Raw genomic sequence first — 20938 nt, forward strand, 5'->3', positions numbered from 1 at the left:
AATCTAACTCTAACAGAAATACATATTATCCTTTAAAGACTTGATTCTCCCCACACTTAGTTAGCTGTGGTGTCGAAATTGTGATTAACTTCGTTGTCGACTTCCATCGGACCATGTATGTAATGTTTAACTCTGTGACCATTAACTTTAAATTCAATCCCATTTGAATTTATCAATTCTATCGTTCCGTATGGGAAAACTCTTTTGACTATGAATGGTTCAGACCATCTTGATTTCAATTTTCCAGGAAATAGCTTGAATCGTGAATTGAAAAGAAGAACTCTGTCTCCTTCTTTAAATTCTTTTGAACTTCTGATTCTTTTATCATGCCATTTCTTCGTTCTTTCTTTATAGATTAACGAATTTTCGTATGCTTCATGTCTTAATTCTTCTAATTCGTTTAGTTGACTTATTCGTAGACGTCCGGCTTCATGTAAATCAAGATTACATGTCTTCAAAGCCCAAAATGCTTTGTGTTCAATTTCTACTGGAAGATGACATGCTTTTCCATAAACAAGTCTAAAAGGTGTGGTTCCAATTGGAGTTTTGTAGGCTGTTCTAAAAGCCCAGAGTACATCCTCCAATTTAATGGACCATTCCTTCGGATTTGATCCTACGGGTTTCTCTAGAATACGTTTTAAAGCTCGGTTGGTATTTTCAACTTGTCCACTTGTTTGTGGATGATATGCGGTGGAGATTTTATGAGTTACTCCATATCTTTTAAGAACTTTCTCAAGTTGATTATTACAGAAATGAGTACCCCGATCACTTATTAAAGCTTTCGGTGTTCCAAACCTTGCAAAAAGACGTTTTAAAAAGTTGACTACAACTCGTGCATTGTTAGTTGGGAGAGCTTGTGCTTCCGCCCATTTAGATACATAATCAATGGCTACGAGTATATATAGATTATTATGAGATTTTGGAAATGGACCCATAAAGTCAATACCCCAAATGTCAAATACTTCACATACTTGGATGACATTTTGTGGCATTTCATCACGTTGACTTATTTTTCCGGCCCTTTGACATGCATCACAGGATTTGCAAAGAAGGTGTGCGTCTTTGTAAATTGTAGGCCAATAGAATCCAGCTTCATAAACTTTTCTTGCTGTTAGTTGAGGCCCATAATGCCCTCCTGTTGGTCCTGTGTGACAATGGTTTAAAATTTTACTAGCTTCATCTCCAAATACACATCGGCGTATTATTCCATCGGGACAACTTTTAAACAGATGTGGATCTTCCCAAAAATAGTGTTTTATATCACTGAAGAATTTCTTTCGTCTTTGGTACGAAAATCCTTTTTCAAGGAATCCACAAACTAAGTAGTTTGCATAGTCTGCAAACCATGGGATTTCTTTATAATCTATCTTCAATAGATATTCATCAGGAAAGTTGTCTTGTATGGCTGATTCATTCAGAACTTCTAATTCGGGATTTTCAAGACGAGAAAGATGATCAGCTGCGAGATTTTTTGCTCCTCTTTTATCTCGGATTTCAATATCAAACTCTTGTAAGAGTAAGATCCAACGGATTAATCTTGGTTTAGCATCTTGTTTTGAAAATAGGTATCTAAGAGCAGAATGGTCGGTATAGACCACCGTTTTTGCTAGAACGAGATATGATCGAAATTTGTCAAAAGCAAAGACAATAGCAAGGAGTTCTTTTTCAGTAGTTGTATAGTTTGTTTGTGCTCCTTGTAACGTCTTACTAGCATAATATATAGGTTGAAATCGTTTTTCAATCCTTTGTCCTAAAACGGCTCCCATTGCAAAATCACTTGCATCGCACATTAGTTCAAATGGTAGATTCCAATTTGGTGTTATCATGATCGGCGCATTAGTGAGTTTCTCTTTAAGAATATTAAAAGATTTGATACACTCATCTGAAAATATGAATGGCGCATCCTTTTCTAGGAGTTTATTCATAGGAGTGGCAATTTTAGAAAAATCTTTTATGAAACGTCGGTAAAAACCGGCATGCCCTAGAAAACTCCTAACTCCTCTAACATTGGTGGGATGTGAAAGTTTAGCAATTACATCTACTTTAGCTCTATCCACTTCAATTCCTTCTTTTGAAATTTTATGTCCAAGAACGATGCCTTCTTTAACCATGAAATGGCATTTCTCCCAATTAAGTACTAGATTTGATTGTTCACATCTAATTAGCATTCGTTCCAGATTAACTAGACATGATTTAAATGTATCACCGAAGACTGAAAAGTCATCCATGAATACTTCCATGCATTCTTCTATCATGTCGTGAAAAATCGCCATCATACACCTTTGAAAGGTTGCAGGGGCGTTACAAAGTCCAAATGGCATGCGTTTGTAAGCAAAAGTACCATAAGGGCACGTGAATGTGGTTTTCTCTTGGTCCTCGGGTGCTATTGGAATTTGAAAATATCCGGAAAATCCATCTAGAAAACAATAGTAACTATTTCCGGCTAATCTTTCCAACATTTGATCTATGAAAGGTAAGGGAAAGTGATCTTTTCTGGTGGCGTCATTTAATTTTTTATAATCAATACATACACGCCATCCTGTTACAGTCCTAGTAGGAATAAGCTCATTTTTCTCATTTGTAATGACAGTCATGCCACCCTTCTTAGGTACGCATTGAACTGGGATTACCCATGGACTATCAGAGATTGGATAAATTAAACCTGCATCTAGCAGTTTAATAATCTCTTTCTTAACTACATCTTGCATATTAGGATTTAGTCTTCGTTGGCGTTGCACATACGTTTTATGACCTTCTTCCATAAGGATTTTATGTGTGCAATACGAAGGACTTATTCCTTTAATATCATGAATCTTCCATGCAATGGCTGGTTTATGAGCTTTCAACACAGAAATGAGTTGTGATTTCTCATTTTCAGTAAGAGAAGACGATATTATTACAGGTAATTCAGATTCACCATGTAAATAAGCGTATTCCAAATGGTTTGGAAGTGGCTTTAACTCTAATTTCGGAGGTTCTTCTATCGATGATTTATATCGATATCTGTCTTCTTCTTTTAGCATTTGAATTTCTTCTGTTGTTGGTTCATATCCATTAGCTATAAGTGTAGCTAACATTTCAGCTTCATCAATTGGTTCATTACCTTCTCCTAAAGAACATTCTCCTGTTCCTTGTAATTCTGGAAATTCTTCTAATAATTCTGCATGTGCATCTATAGTTTGAATATAATAACATGTATCATCTGCAGATTGTGGTTGTTGCATTGCTCTATCAACTGAAAAGGTAACACTCTCATCCTCTATACTTAGGGTCAGTTTCTTACCGAACACGTCTATCATTGCTTTAGCCGTGTTTAAGAATGGTCTTCCTAATATGAGAGGAACTAGAGAATCTTCTTCCATGTCCAAAACAACAAAATCTACTGGAAATACTAAAGTACCAACTTTAACTAGCATGTTCTCCATTATCCCTCTAGGATATTTTATTGATCTATCGGCTAGTTGTATGCTTATTCTGGTTGGTTTCAATTCTCCAAGGTCTAGTTTAGTGTATAGTGAATACGGCATTAGATTTATACTAGCACCTAAGTCTGCCAATGCTTCTATTGAACAAAGACTACCCAGAAAACATGGAATTGTGAAACTTCCTGGATCAGATAGTTTTTCTGGTATCTTATTCAACAGCACTGCTGAACAATTAGCATTCATAGTAACAGCCGAGAGTTCTTCCATTTTCTTTCTATTTGAGATTAGATCTTTCAAGAATTTAGCATATCTTGGCATTCCTGAAATCACATCAATGAAAGGAAGATTTACATTTATCTGTTTAAACATATCCAAGAATTTGGATTGCTCGGCTTCAAGTTTTTCTTTTCTCATTTTACTCGGGTAAGGAAGTGGTGGTTGGTATGGTTTAACATAAGGTTTATCCTTAACTGTGTTATCTTCATTAACCTTTTCAACTACCGGTTCTTTTTCCTTATCTTGATCAGGTTGTGGTTCTTGTGGAGTAGGAATAGTTTCATCAGAAGTTACAGGTATTTCAGGTGGTTTAAGTGTTGTACCACTTCTTGTGGTAATAGCTTTAGCTGTTTCATTCCGGGGGTTAGCATTTGTATCACTAGGTAGACTTCCCGGTTTTCTTTCACCTATTAACCTTGCTAGGTTACTTACTTCTTGTTCCAGATTTTGAATAGAAGCTTGTTGATTTCTAAATGCTTGAGCATTTTGTTCATTAGTTTGTTTTTGAGATGTGAAAAACTGCGTTTGAGTTTCAACTAGCTTCGTCATCATATCTTCTAAATTCGGCTTTTTATCATCGGTTTGTTGTGGTGGTTTGTTTTGAAAATTAGGTCTTTGCTGATTATAAGTATTATAGGATACTTGTTGATTGCTAGGACCTTGTTGGTTGTTGTATGGAATATTTCGGTTATAATTCTGGTTTTGATTGTAAATCGGTCGTGGCGGTTGATAATTATTCTGATAATTATTTCCAGGCTTTTGGTTTATGTATGAAATATTCTCTCTTTGTTCCATTGTTAATTCAATACTGAGACAATCTTTTGTCAAATGTGGTCCTCCACACTGCTCACAACTAATTCGTATTGAGTGAATATCCTTAGTCATCTTTTCCATTCGTCTCTCCACAGCATCTATCTTTGCGGAAATGGAATCTAAGTCATGGCTAGAATCGGCTCTAGCTGCTTTAGATGATCTAATGATATCTTTTTCTTGGTGCCACTCATGTGAGTGGGAAGCAGTATTATCAATAATTTTGTAAGCATCAGTTTCGGTTTTCTTTATAATAGAACCACCAGCTGCTATATCTATGTCTTTTCTTGTAGTGATGTCGCATCCTTGGTAGAATATTTGTACTATTTGACAGGTGTCTAAACCATGTTGCGGACATCCTCTTAACAACTTTCCATATCTTGTCCACGCCTCATATAGAGTTTCATTTGGTTTCTGTGTAAACGTAACAATTTCTGCTTGAAGTCTTACGGCTTTAGATGCAGGAAAGAATTGTTTAAGAAATTTGTCAACTAAAACGTCCCATGTATCAATCGCCCCTTCAGGTAACGATTCCAACCAATCTTTGGCTTCTCCCTTTAAAGTCCAGGGAAATAACATGAGATATATCTGTTCATCCTCCACTTCTCGGATTTTAAATAGTGTGCAGATCCTATTAAAGGTACGTAGATGTTCATTTGGATCTTCCTTAGGCGCACCACTAAATTGGCATTGATTAGTCACCATGTGTAGAATTTGTCCTTTGATTTCATAATCTGGCGCATTAATGTCTGGATGAGTAATTGCATGACCTTGGCCAGTGCGTTTAGCTCTCATTCGGTCTTCCATACTTAAAGGTTCCAGATTCTCCATAATTGAATTTGTTGAATCGGTATCACTAGATGATTCTGATTTAATAGTTCGTTCCTCAATAATCTCTGTTTGAATGATTGGTGGTTCCGGAGGAAGGTTTAGTGGTTCAGGATCTACGAACCGTTCCTGAATATTTTCCGGATTCTCAATTGTGAGGTCGGGTTCAAAAAATGGATTATCGGAAATTTGAACTGAAGTACTTGGTCTACTGGATGACGATTCTAAAGAAAAATCAACGGCGGTTATATTTGCTAAATGTCTTGATCTAGTTACAGGTGGTGAACGTACAAAAGGTGATGAACGTCTTGCTCGGTGCATTCACTGAATATCCTATTAGTTTTAAAAAGGAAAGAAAAATTATAATAAGTTATCCAATCAATAGACTTTTCTGATTTTGCCCACGTTTCGAATATCCAAAAGATGCAGCAGAGGGGCAGGATTCGTTTGGTCTCAATATAATTGAGGACTGTTTGGCTCCAATAACCCGGTCCACGTACAAATCCAACTATTACTACGAACCAGAAAATTTTGATGTCTATCAATTTAACCACTTAAAATAAATTTTCGTAATTTTAAGAAATTTAGATAAGAAGTAGAAAAAATTCTAAGTCCTAAAAACTAGAATAGCGAGAAATAAGAAAGAAAAAGAGTTCGTCGAAAAAGGTCGAAAAAGAAAAAAAATGGTTGAAAAAAAAAGACGAAAAAAAAATAAAAGAAACTTATCAAAACTTAAAAATACTTAACTAACCTAACCTTATTACTACAACTAACTTAAAATTATAATCGTAAATTGAAATTACTAATTGGAATGATAATTGATACATAGTAAAAGGTGTCTAAAAATATTAAAGCTTACAAGAAAAACTAAATCCCAAATGGAAATAACTTAAAAAGAAACTAAAACTTAAAAAGGCGTCGCAAAATTCTAAAGTACCTAAATCTTAGTCTAAAGAAAAAGCACTTAAGGAATTCTACGGCAAAGCCTAAAAATCTAGGAGTAAAAATAACTATAGCAAAAACTAAGTTTAAAATTAAATATGAGCTAAAAATACAAATATTACGCTAAAACGATTAAAAAGGGACAAAATATAAAAATATACAAAAAGTTGTAAAAATTACAATTTTTATAAAAATATTATTTTTATAATATTTATTTAATAAAACTACTAATTTTACAATTTAAATAAATTAATTAAACTAAAAATACAAATTAATTAAAAAGTAAAAGTTAAAATAAAACTAATAATAATAATAATAATTATTAGGGTTAAATTATAATAATAATTAATTAATACCCGTAATTAATGCTCGATTAGGGTTTTTTGTCGCCTGTCAGAAAGTCTCCGCGAGTCGCGGCAATTAAAGTATCAAACCCCGCGAGTCGCGGGGTTCCAGAATTCAGCTGACAGGTTTAAATATTCGACGCGTTTTTTCTTTATTTATTTTTTTTTATTTTCTGTTTTCTGTTTTTAAATAAATAAAAGATATTAAAATAAAACTTATATTTTTATAAACTAAACTAAAAATAAAGAAACTTATAAAACATAAATATTTAACAAAATCTTAAAAATACTTATATTTTTGTTTTTCTTTTTATATTTTCGAATAATTAAAACGTATTTTTACAAAAACGAATTTTAATAAAAGTTAACTAAATTTTTTTTTTTTTTATATTAGCGTTGCGCTTCCGGCTTTTAAGATAATTCCCCGGCAGCGGCGCCAAAAATACTTGATGTTATGCGAGGTGTATACGAAATAGTTTATATTTTACTAGAAAAAAAACTATTAAATACGATACAATTTTACACAAGATATTTATTTATTTATAGAATGGATATACTTAAACCTTGCTACAACACTTATAGGCAGTGTACCTAATCGTAAAGTAGTGTAGTTTTTAGTAAGTCCGGTTCGTTCCACAGGGAAATCTTTAAACAAAGCTTAACGCTATATTAGTTTACTTTTATAAAAATACAAACATATATATAAGTAATATTATTATTATAAAGGGGGGTTTTTACCGTTTAATGACCGGTTTGTCGATTTTAAAACTTTAGTCGCAGTTAAAACCTAATGTAAAATATTAAATAAATAAAAGACTTAATTTAAAGCGTAAAGTAAATAACGATAATGAAATTGCAATAAAAGTGCGATAAAATTGCGATAATTAAAAAGTACGATAATTAAAAGTGCAATTAAATACAATAACAATAAAAATGCGATAATTAGAAGTGCAATTAAATATAAAATAAAGGAAATTAAATATGAAATAAAAGAATTATGCTTATTTAAACTTCCGTAATCATGATGTTTGACGTGTTGATTTTAGTTTTATGCCTATGGGTTAATTGTCCTTTGTCCTGGATTATTTAATCTGTCCGTCTGGTTTTTGTCCATAACAGTCCATCAGTCATAAATATAAAGTGCGAGTATCCTCATCAAATTATTCTTATACCCGAAGTTAAATATTCCAACTAATTGGGGATTCGAATTGTAACAAGGTTTTAATACTTTGTTTAATGAATACACCAGGTTATCGACTGCGTGTAAACCAAGGTTTTACTACTTTGTTAACAATTACACCAATTACCCTTGAATGTAATTTCACCCCTGTTTTGATTATTCTAGTGGCTATTAATCCATTCCCGTGTCCGGATAAATGAACGATTATTCGTACATATAAATACCCCGCCCATCGTGTCCGATCGAGTGTATATGGTAATTTATAGGGATGCCCAATTGTAAATCTTTATATTAACATTAACAAACTATCATTTAGTTAAACAAATATAAAGCCCATTAATAGCCCATAGTCTAATTTCCACAAGTGTCGTTCTTTTGTCCAAACCCCAATTATGGTACAAAGCCCAATTACCCAATTTTAGTAATTAGCCCAACATCATGATTACTTCGTTTTAAATAAGCATAATAATAACTTAGCTACGAGACATTAATATAAAAAGGTTGAACATAACTTACAATGATTAAAAATAGCGTAGCGTTACACGGACAGAATTTCGACTTACACCCTTACAACATTCGCTAACATACCCTTATTATTAGAATTATAATTAAAATTAAAATTAAAATATAAATTATATATATATATTTTACGTATATATAGAGAAGAGAGATTAAGATTGTGAATTGTGATCAGAATTCGGTTGGCTTTATAGGGATTTTCGATTTTTGGGGCTCCGCGACTCGCGGTGAAAACCTCTTCAAACTCCGCGAGTCGCGGAGGTTACTTTTACAGCTCAGAGGAGTTTGGCTCTTTGTTTACCGACGGTTTATAATATATATATAATTAATATAATTAATTATATATTATATTATATTTATATACATAGTTAACTTGTAATTTTTAGTCCGTTGCGTCGAGCGTTGAGAGTTGACTCTGGTCCCGGTTCCGGATTTTCGAACGTCCTTGCGTACAATTTAATATCTTGTACTTTGCGTTTTGAATCTTGTACTCTTGTAATTTCGAGACGTTTCTTATCAATAATTGGAACCTTTTTGATTGTCTTTTGTACTTTTGAGCTTTTTGGTCGTTTGCGTCTTCAATTCGTCGAATCTGTCTTTTGTCTTAACCTTTTATTATTTAAACGAATATCACTTGTAAATAGAACAATTGCAACTAAAAGCTTGTCTTTCTTGATGAATAATGCTATGAAATATATGTTCGTTTTTAGCATTATCAACACATCTATATATATTTCGGAACAACCATAGACACTCTATATGTGAATGTTGGAGTTAGCTATACAGGGTTGAGGTTGATTCCAAAATATATATAGTTTGAGTTGTGATCAATACTGAGATACGTATACACTGGGTCGTGGATTGATTCAAGATAATATTTATCGATTTATTTCTGTACATCTAACTGTGGACAACTAGTTGTAGGTTACTAACGAGGACAGCTGACTTAATAAACTTAAAACATCAAAATATATTAAAAGTGTTGTAAATATATTTTGAACATACTTTGATATATATGTATATATTGTTATAGGTTCGTGAATCAACCAGTGGCCAAGTCTTACTTCCCGACGAAGTAAAAATCTGTGAAAGTGAGTTATAGTCCCACTTTTAAAATCTAATATTTTTGGGATGCGAATACATGCAGGTTTTATAAATGATTTACAAAATAGACACAAGTACGTGAAACTACATTCTATGGTTGAATTATCGAAATCGAATATGCCCCTTTTTATTAAGTCTGGTAATCTAAGAATTAGGGAACAGACACCCTAATTGACGCGAATCATAAAGATAGATCTATTGGGCCTAACAAACCCCATCCAAAGTACCGGATGCTTTAGTACTTCAAAATTTATATCATATCCGAAGGGTGTCCCGGAATGATGGGGATATTCTTATATATATGCATCTTGTTAATGTCGGTTACCAGGTGTTCACCATATGAATGATTTTTATCTCTATGTATGGGATGTGTATTGAAATATGAAATCTTGTGGTCTATTGTTACGATTTGATATATATAGGTTAAACCTATAACTCACCAACATTTTTGTTGACGTTTAAAGTATGTTTATTCTCAGGTGAATACTAAGAGCTTCCGCTGTTGCATACTAAAATAAGGACAAGATTTAGAGTCCATGTTTGTATGATATTGTGTAAAAACTGCATTCAAGAAACTGATTTCGATGTAACATATTTGTATTATAAACCATTATGTAATGGTCGTGTGTAAACAGGATATTTTAGATTATCATTATTTGATAATCTACGTAAAGCTTTTTAAACCTTTATTTATGAAATAAAGGTTATGGTTTGTTTTAAAAATGAATGCAGTCTTTGAAAAACGTCTCATATAGAGGTCAAAACCTCGCAACGAAATCAATTAATATGGAACGATTTTAATCAATAAGAACGGGACATTTCACCAAGCATGTTGGTGATGATGATCATGGTTGCTTCTTGAAGTTGCATGAAGAACACTCCTTGAAACCTAGCTTGAATCTTGATTTGATGATGATTAATGGTGTGTTTTTGTGTGTTTGATGCTCTAAGAACTGATGGAAGATGATCTAAATTCGTAGTCTATGGTTTCCATTATATAGGGGTGAAGTAGGGTAACCCCAAAGTATTAAATCCCTCAAATTCGGCCTTAAATTCTATCCAAAAATAGTTCCAGCCGCAAATTACTCTCACCGGGCGCCTACATGCGCCCAGCCGCAAAAACCAGCCGCCTCCTTTTGTCAGCTTTCTACCTGACTAATTTTTTTGCACCCATCAGGCGCCTCCTTGCGCCCCCCAGCCGCCTCCTTGCGGCTGGGCTTCAGTTTTTTCATTTTTTCTTGTTTTTAACCCCCGTTTTCGCGTTCTCGTCCCAAATCGTTACTCATTATAAAAACCTCATGAAATAACTTTCTAAACCTCAAATATACACGTAATATCCACCTCTTAACATCGATAATGATCGGCGTTTAAGACCCGATCAACACATAGATATGAAGGATTCATGAACCTGTTCATAACATTATCTAAAAATACTAAGCTACCTAGTGGCTGTCTATTTATTTTTTTATTAAGTTCTATATCGATATAGATGACAATATGGATATGAATAACTAAATATAGTAATTGATGAATAACTAATGGTAATTACTTTTTATGTTGAATGAAGAATAATAAAACTGACTATTTTAAGCCGGAGTTAAATAATTATGTGTATGTAAATGGTTGCACATATTTACACATATTTGTAAGGAAGTACTCCGTATTAGGAGTAATAACTATATAATGGTTCGGCCGTGCGTTGCTGCGGCTAAATCACGGTCATATGTTGGGTGACTGGCATGCATTGACACGGCTCTGGTAACAATGATAATTGCCGATGTTGCTTAATAACATTGATATAGCTACATTTACAAAACGACTATATCGGTGATAATATTATGCGTAGTAGAGATGGTAAAGATACATTTGCAAAATATCTTGATAAAGGCGCCTCCTTGATCACGTCCTGGTTGATAGTTGCTACTCCTTTTATTATGTTAATGTTATCTTCAGCTACGTTAAAGGAGGTGTATGTTATTAGGAATGCGGCCATGAGATGGTTATAGTTATTTGATATATAATGGGTAAACAACATGAAACATAAATAAGCATACATATATAATAACCCACCAAAAAATCAAATTATCATGATAGGACCGTCTATAATAACAACAAACTCCAAAAATAATGAAAGATGTAGGTGTGGATCTTTTGACAACAATGATCTAAAGGTCTTGGTAAATAATAGTACAACTTTTCACTTTAAGTCTCCATTCTCTTTGGGAGTACACGTGTTACGAAGATATGATAGCATATACAACACAGATTAGACCATAGATAATGGTGACTGTGACTGTGACGTGGAGGCGTAGAGTTGCACTTTTTGGGAAAAAATTGTGACTGGGCCATGACATTTTGGGGGGAGTTGTAATGGGGAGCTTTTGTCTTGGTAAGACTGTGACGTGGCATTTCTTATTTGTTTTTATTGTTTTTTTTTTTGTATTTCTTTATTTTGTTTAGTAAATTTTAATATATAAAAACAAGTTAATTAAACAAAAAACAACATAAATTAAATAAAAAAACTTACATTAAAAAGACGTCTAGGAATTAATAAAAAAAAAACGTACAAATAAACATGAAAAACCGTCCGTCATTCGTTATTCAAACATTAAAATACTTAAAAAAACTACTCGTCGTTGTCGGTGGTGTTGTTGTCATCTTCCTCGTTCTCTTCGTCGGACGAAATCTGCACGATCTCTCTAAATTTAGTACACACCCAGTTTTTTAGCTTTTGAACGGTCTTTTTATCCTTCTTTTTCAACCCGTGCATATCCGTTTTAAGAATTTGAATCCCTTGCGCGGCTTGTTGTAAGTAAGCCGCATTTCGAAAAGCCTCGAGTGATGTACTTTTTTCCTCCTCTTTTTTTTCCGAATATTTGGAGGACTTGGAAGAATTTGTTGAACGTGATGCCGTGCCCACATCGGATGAAACGGATCGTCTCGCGGCCTTTTTTGCCTTGTTTCTACCTTGAGGCCTTTGCAAACGATCGGAACCAAACAACTCTTTTTCAATCGGCCTCGAGTCGGAAAGATCAACATGAAAACTATCATCAAAACCTTCTTCAACATCGTTATCATCATCATCATCGTCGCCCTCGTCCTCTCCCCCGAAATTCGGTGGTGCATACCATTTTGGATGTTTTTTCAAAACATCCCACGCTTGAACCATGTTAAAATCTTTCAACTTTTCTCTTTTATAAATAAGCAACGCTTTTTTCATGATCCCTTCATCATTTTGACCACTACGCCAATTGCGTTTCACATCCTCGTAAAAACCATTAAAATCCTTACACGCCCGATTAACATTACGCCATTTACTCGTCAATTGATCGTCCCCACGATACCAACCACGTTCATTGTTGTTAAACTTCTCATAAATCGTATTCCACAACGTACTTATTTTTTGAGAGTTTCCCTTTTTTGAATCTTCGGACGAGTCAATCCAACAAGTGGCTAACCACGCTTCTTCTTCGGGATCCCACATCTTTTTCTTGTATATTTCCTTTTTCGATACACCTACGTACATTACAATTATACCAACAAATTACACATTTATAATCTAAAATTATAATCTACATTATTATCAAAAACTTGTAATCTACAATTATAATCAAAAAACGCATCTTGCAATCATAATCCACATACAAAAACTATATAATCATCTAATTATCTACAATCATAATCAAAACACAACTTATAATCATAATCAACATACAAAAACACAACTTAATCATCTTGTATGCTACAATTATAATCAAAAAACGCATCTTGTAATCTACTTTTATAATCAAAACATAACTTATAATCATAATCCACAAACAAAAACTATATAATCATCTAGTAATCTACACTTATATTCTAACAAAGCATCAACAATTATACTCATAATTATAATCAAAGACACAACTTATAATCAACATATATAATCATCTAAATTTCTACAATTTATAATCAAAAACACAACTTATAATCATAATCAACATACACAAACTAATAATCATCTAGTAATCTACAATTATATTCTAACAAAGCATCAACAATTAAACCATCAATAATTAGGGAAAAATCATCAAAAAATCGAAAAAAAAACATGAAAAAATTCGAAAAAAACAAGAAAAAATTCGAAAAAAATAGCAAAAAATCATACCCCCAATTTTTTTCTTATGGCTTCTTTTCTTTCTAGTAGGCGTGTCGGGTGCTTGGGATTGCGATTGTTCTTGTTGAGATTGTCTTTGAGGTTGTGATTGTTGTTGCAACATGTGTTGATATTGATTTTGTTGTTGAGCTTGCATAGCTTGTTGATGCAACATGTGTTGTAAGTTGAAATTTTGAAGTTGAAATTGTTGTTATTGCATAAGTTGTTGTTGTTGTTGCATCTCGTTCAATCGTTGACCTGGAAAGTAATTACTAAAATTGGGATATGGTTGAGCATTAGGGTTTGATGAAGATGCACCAAAGTTAGGATTAGAAGATGCCCCGTGATTGAGTAAATGCATAAACGAATTCGGCAATTCGTTTTCGTTTTCAGTAGGGAATTGGTTGGAGTTTGTATTGTTGTTGTTGTTTGCCATTTGAAGATGATTTAGGGTTAGGGTTTATGTTAATTTGGGAGAAAAGGGGAAGAATAAATTGGAGGAGATGAAGATAGAAGGAAAAAAAAAAACTCGCCTGTTGCTTTTACTCGGCTCCAACGTCCCAATTTGACTAACCAATCAGAAAACGCCACGTACACAAACGCCAAAACAGCTACAGCGTTTTTCGCTGACAAACGCCCAGGGACAAACGCCCACAAACGCTGCGTTCCGGGCGTTTGTGGGGCGTTTGTGGGCGATTTAGGGTGAGAAACGCTCGCGTTATCTATGGTCTTAGTTGTACATTTAATTAGCTGCACATTTAATTTTTTTCGTATAAGATAGCATATACAATACAAGTTGATTTAAATCAAAACTGAATATCTTTCAAAGTTCATATGCTTCTGTATATGCTTAATGACCAAATCAATGATGATCATGATTCAGACGTATACATCAAAAGACATACTATGGTATTGGTTATTAGGATTCTATGATTCCAACATCAAACATCAAACATATACATCAAAATACATTATATACTTAATTACCAAATCAACTCAAACATTCTAATTGAGTTAGTAGCTTTACTATTTTGGTTGTATATCAGATAATCATACAACAAAATTTCATTAAAGGCAAAACTATTTCAGTTTCGAGAGTTCACATGGTGGTGTATACCTTTAGCTACTAAATAATCAAAGAGCATGGCTCAAACATATACATAAAAAGGCATGCCAAAGATTGGGTACTGGGATTCTGCAACTTAGACATATAGTTAACTTATGTACTAGTGTTGATAGCATGTTGGCTGTTGCCAATATCTAAGTTTCTACCTCTTATTTTAAACAATCTTGAGTTTTGATAAACCGGGTAACAATTCTCAGCCACTAATACTGATTATATTAGACTTCTATTATAAATAGAAAGGTGAACCTAAAGTTGTAGCGAAACGACAACCACCATTGCAAGGAAACAAAGAGATACAAACAATACCTTTCATTAGCAAAACCGTAAAAGTCACAACAAACAAACACCCCATTTTTCACTACCCTGATAATAAATAGCAATAGAATTTTGCTAGAATGTTGTTAGCATCGTATCAGCTAATAACACATTGTTGCCTATAAATAGCAATAGAATTTTGCTAAACAAATAGATATAAATAACCCAACCCAATACCCACTCGAAGCAACAAACAGATACAAACTATACCTTTCATTAGCAATAGTAAAAGGCTCACCAACCAAACACCTATTTTTCACTATCATGTTGCAATCATCATATCACCTAATAACACATTGCCGTATAATTTTGCCCCAAAAAAATTGATATAAATAAACCTACCAACAAAGAATAACAACATAAAACTAAACAAAAAAATGTAGTTATCTTGTTTACTTTAAATATTAGATTCATCACTTTTGGTGCGTTTTTGTTTATCTTGAATAAATCAAATTGGTAGAGAATTTGTGCAATTTGCTTCAACTCATCAGATGCATTCGTTATGGAGAAACTATATACCTATTCGCACCCTATCTCGCTACACAACAAAAAAATGAGAATCGATAATATGAACCCTAATTTCATATACAAAAAACAAAACGATAATTCCCCTACCTAGGGATGGCAAAAATACCCGTACTCAATGGGTAAACCCGAAACCTGATATTATTGGTCCGGGTTTGATTCGGGTATACGGGTTTAGGGTCGGGTATGGGTATAGGTTTACTTTTTTTCGCAGGTTCGGGTTCGGGTTTGGTTTTAAATAAAAACTCGTATACCCGACCCGTATGCCCGACCCATATACCCGATTAGTTTATTCAATATATTACATTGAAAGCTACAAACAAATACCAACATGGGCTTATATCCTCATTGGCGAAGCCAGATTTTTATATCAATGGTGTCAAAAAATGTCATCTTTAAGCCCATTTTTTTCCCAAAAATAAATGACGGCGTATTTGAAAATGCCTTAACTGCAAATAAAGTTTGATGATTATTTCTTCATAGTTCAATACAAAATTTGAACTACATAAATATGTTAAATGACTTATAAATGAATATTCGTTTACAACAAACTTCAATTACATTACATAAATATATATGTTTGGTTGGACTAGTGGGTAAATTGGTTCATGGGCCTATCATTATAAAGTATCCGACTTATGTTTAGATAAAAGAATTCTGAATGGGGGTCATGAATGAGGTCAAGTACAATAGTATGAAACTTACATTGAAATATTTACATTTCATAGACCAATAGAAAATATTTCAATGGGGTCATTTGACCCCACAAACCTCCACTTGCCTTATCCTACTAGCCTACTTCATAAGGCCCACCAAAATAGAGAAGAAAAACATGCATACATTACATTCGAGTACAGACATGTAACTGAGATTAATCCTTGAATGCTACTATGAACAAGCTGCACTGCAAGATTCTTTAACATTTAATTCTTAAACATTTTAATCTCAGTTAGTAATGTAGTTTGTAAATTCTTTAACATTTAATTTAATTTGATTTAAATTAAATGGTTACCCGATTATCCATGGGGAAATCCGTCACCCGGCGATTAATTAGTTAATGGTTACCCGCCGGGTATGGTACCGGGTTTGGGAGTGAGTTTCTTAGTCGGGTTTGGGTTTGGTATTGCCTATACCGACCAAACCCGAACCGATGTCATCCCTACCTACCTGATTTAGAGTTCATAGGCTAATAATAACTGCATATTCTTCAGCGGTCACTTCGAGTTTAGTGATTAATACCTTCAACGATTAGTAAGTGAGCTGTTAAGTCTTGTTAAGTTGCAGAAGTATTTTGCAGAAGACCGAACCTAACAAAGAGGAGTGAAAAAATTCGTGAAGAAGCAAGATCAACTTGAGTTAGATAGGACTGACTTACAATTTTAAACTCTCTTCCCTACAAAGCTGTGATAATCGTCCTTAAGAGTCCCTTCATAAGCTTACAGGAGATCTATTTTCCATTCTTCCCCAAATTAAACTACAAAAAAACATCATTAACTAAAACAAAAAACATAATCCAAACACAATAACAAACCCAAAACAACTGTAGCTTAGCATCTTATCAAAATCAGCGAACCGGATAGACCTGAAGAAGCATAAACATCATCATAATCATAATCAAATTAGAAGGACATCCCAATAGAATAAACCCGAAGAAGAGTGGTTAATCAATTGTATCTTAAAGGAATGAAACTTCCCTTCATCTGCATCCTTGACACACTCCATGAAAGTATCCATCACCACTACCTATATTTTCCAATAGTAAAAAACAATCGAAAAATTAGTTCTACAATAGCAAATTATTTGCTGACAACATACGGTGGCAATAGCTAAGTGTTAACAACATACTGTTGCAATTTTCTTTTGCCACTTTCTAATACTCATTATCTTTGTACAAATAAAATTGAAATTAACAGATACTATCCACTCTTCAATGAAGATTCACAATAAATATGCATTTAGTAAGAACACAATAAAAAACGAAAAAAAATAGCAATAACAGAAGTCGGTATAGCAGCAGTATCATTTGTTGGTTTTATTTTTTTGATAGAAAAATTGATATGGTTAATTTGTGAAGGATGTTATCCCACATAGGTGGGAGGAGAAAGTTGAAGGTAGGTGACTTGGTTATAAAAGGAGGGCTAAGTATTCATTTCAATTTGCACCAATCAATACACTTTAAGTATTTGATTATTTCTTTTTTTCTTACACTTGTTTGAAAGTTGTATTAGTTAAATATTTTGGAGAGTGTAGTTGGCTTAAGAGAGTCGTCTATATCATTGTAACAATTTGTGATATAGTGTATTTTTTTCTTTGGGGGCCGGTGGTTTTTCTCCTGTTTTGGAGTTTCCACGTTAAATCTTGTGTTGTGTATTGCTTTTATTTCTTTACTATTATTGTTGGGCTGGGTGGTGGGAATTAGTGAGACCGTAATTTTCCAACAACTAGTATCAGAGTGCCAGGTTTGACGGGGGTCTTGGTTATAGGAGTCGGAGTATGCTCTGTGGTTGCCACGGGAGTGGATCGTCCACATCAGAAACAAGTTCTATTGATCGTATAGGGTATCTGGTTAGACAATATTTTTTCTGATTCGGAGTAAGTGGTGTCTAGAATTTGTAGTGGACTGGGTGTTGGATTTTCCAAATTAACGGATCCTGTGCGTCACCCCACTACATCTGTCGGCCAGTCGAAACGTGAGCAAAATCAGAGAAAGTGTTGTTTATAGGATACAGTTACGATGTCGAAGTTCAGTCCAATGAGGTTTGATGTTGAGAAATTTAATGGGAGGATCAATTTTGGCTTATGGTAGGTTCAAGTCAATGATGTGTTGATTCAGTCTGGTTTACACAAGGCTTTGAAGGGTAAACTCACCCTTGTTCCTGGCAGTGATTCTAGCAGTAAGTTCGATGAAGAAGAATGGGATGATATGGATTTGATGGCAGCAAGTGCGATTCGTTTGTGTCTTGCAAAGAACGTGCTTGCAAATGTGCACGGGTTATCAATGGTAAAAGGAGCTTTGGGTTAAATTAGAGCAGTTGTACCAGGGCAATGGCATCTCAAATCGGTTGTGTCTTAAAGAACAATTTCATACTTTGCGTATGGATGGGGTTTCAAAGATTTCAGATCATCTGAGCATTTTGAATGGTATTGTTTCAGAACTTGAAGCTATTGGAGTTAAAGTGGATGATGAAGATAAACCTTTGAGGTTGATATTATCTTTGTCGTCGTCTTATGAACACATGAAACATATTTTGATGTATGGGAAGAAAACTCTGAAGTTTGAAGACGTTATTAGCAAGCTCCTATCCGAGGAGAAAATATTGGAAGGTAACGGGGTCTCGTCATCAGGAGATACAATAGTGTTGTGTTCGGATAGGCGAAAAAGAAACTCTGGGAAGAATCTGGTACGCTGGAGGTGCGGGAAGACTGGGCATGTATGGGTTAATTTTCCAGGTGGAGCTAATTCGGTAAATGGCTCTAAAAGCGCTAATGATGTCTCCGTTGTTACGGAGAGTGACGAATTCTTCTGAAGTCACGTCATTCTCATGGTGTGTCTGCGCCACAGTGGAAAAGGATGTTCGTTAGCGGTTCCACAATTACACATGGGCATTGGTTTGGCGTTGATGCAGGTTGTGTGGTGGAAACTGATATTGTAGCTGATGGGACTTTCAGGAAAGTCAAACAGGGAAGTTGCACCATAAAGTTTCAGCTGGTTTTCAACAACATGTGCCGAGGTGAAATGCTTAGAATGTGATATTCTAAGTGCTATACTCTTAATGGTGGAGTATGATAATTCTTGTTAAGAGTTATGATTGTCTGTGATGACAATGATTGTCGGTTTAGACAATGTTCGGTAAAGATACAAATTTTATCTCTTGGGAGATAATGTCATCGGCATGAAGATGAGGATCTTGAAGTTGTCGTCTAGGAAGCATCTATATCGGTTATCCTTATAATGTTGAAGTATGGTTATCTTTTTCTTTCAAAAAAGGTGGAGATTTGTTGGTTTTATTTTTTGATAGAAAAATTGATATGGTTACTTTGTGAAGGATGTTATCCCACATAGGTAGGAGGAGAAAGTTGGAGGTAGGTGACTTGGTTATAAAAAGAAGGCTAAGTCTTCATTCCAATTTGGCACCAATCAATACATTTTAAGTATTTGATTATTTATTTCTTTCTTACCTTTGTTTGTAAGTTGTATTAGTTAAATATTTTGAAGAGTGTAGTTGGCTTAAGAGAGTCATCTATATCATTGTAACAATTTGTGATATAGTGTATTTCTCTCTTTGGGGGCCGGTGGTTTTTCTCCTGTTTTGGAATTTCCACGTTAAATCTTGTGTTGTGTATTGTTTTTATTTCTTTACTATTATTGTTGGGCTGGGTGATGGAAATTAGTGAGACCGTAATTTTTCAACATCATTGTCAAATAGAAAAATAGAATACATAAATTACCTCAAAATTGAAAGAAAGTGTCATGCAAGTTACCTTTGAAATAACAATCTGTAAATAAACCCCTAATCTTTGAAGGTCATCAATCGTTTCAGAAAGGAAAAAATCGTTCATCGACCAATGTCAATCGCTGACGAATGTGCAATTCCCGTTAATTGCATACCACAATCTGCAAATAAACCCCAATTTTTCACCGTCGTCTATGGTGACTAAGAATGGAGGTGAAAATAGCTAGAAGCATGAGGAGAAGATGGGTGGTACACAAATGAATTAAAAATAACCCGTATCTAAATAGGTGAAACATATGTTGTTTTGAGGTCTTTTATGAAGCAAGTGACCAAAACGTAGGTGTGTATAATACTATATAAAGGGAATAACGTAACGATAAATCATACTGGGTAATCCCTCTTCTTATTAAAAGAGGAGCTAAATTATGTAATATTTATTTGAAATATGCAATCTTGGCCATTCATTTTAAAAAATAAATTAAATCCAACCATTGATTTCAATCTTGAAAAGATTATTACCTAATTGATTTTTCAAATTCAATAAAAAAGACATCAATACCCTAATTTTAACTTATAATTACGTTTATATACCATAATTCAAATTAGAAATAGAAACTATTTCGAGCAATATGTTTACTAGACATAAAACTCGGAATCTTTTGTTATGGGTTATAATTTAATTTAATTTAATGACATTTAACTATTACCTTAACTTAATTTCACTTATTTTGGAAATTGATTTTCAATAGTCAAAATCCCTCTATTCCTTTTTCCAGTTTTATAAATGACTTGCTTTTCTAAAAAAAAAAAAAAGAGTCAAAATCCCCAATTCTAACTTACATATTGATTACGGAGTATATTTTTATTTTTATTATATGTTATCGTTAGTTATTATATTTATAATTATATATATTAAATTATTTATTATTATTATTATTATTATTATTATTATTAT

This window comes from Rutidosis leptorrhynchoides, chromosome 6 (assembly GCF_046630445.1).
Source record: "Rutidosis leptorrhynchoides isolate AG116_Rl617_1_P2 chromosome 6, CSIRO_AGI_Rlap_v1, whole genome shotgun sequence".
In the NCBI taxonomy this organism is placed as follows: domain Eukaryota; kingdom Viridiplantae; phylum Streptophyta; class Magnoliopsida; order Asterales; family Asteraceae; genus Rutidosis; species Rutidosis leptorrhynchoides.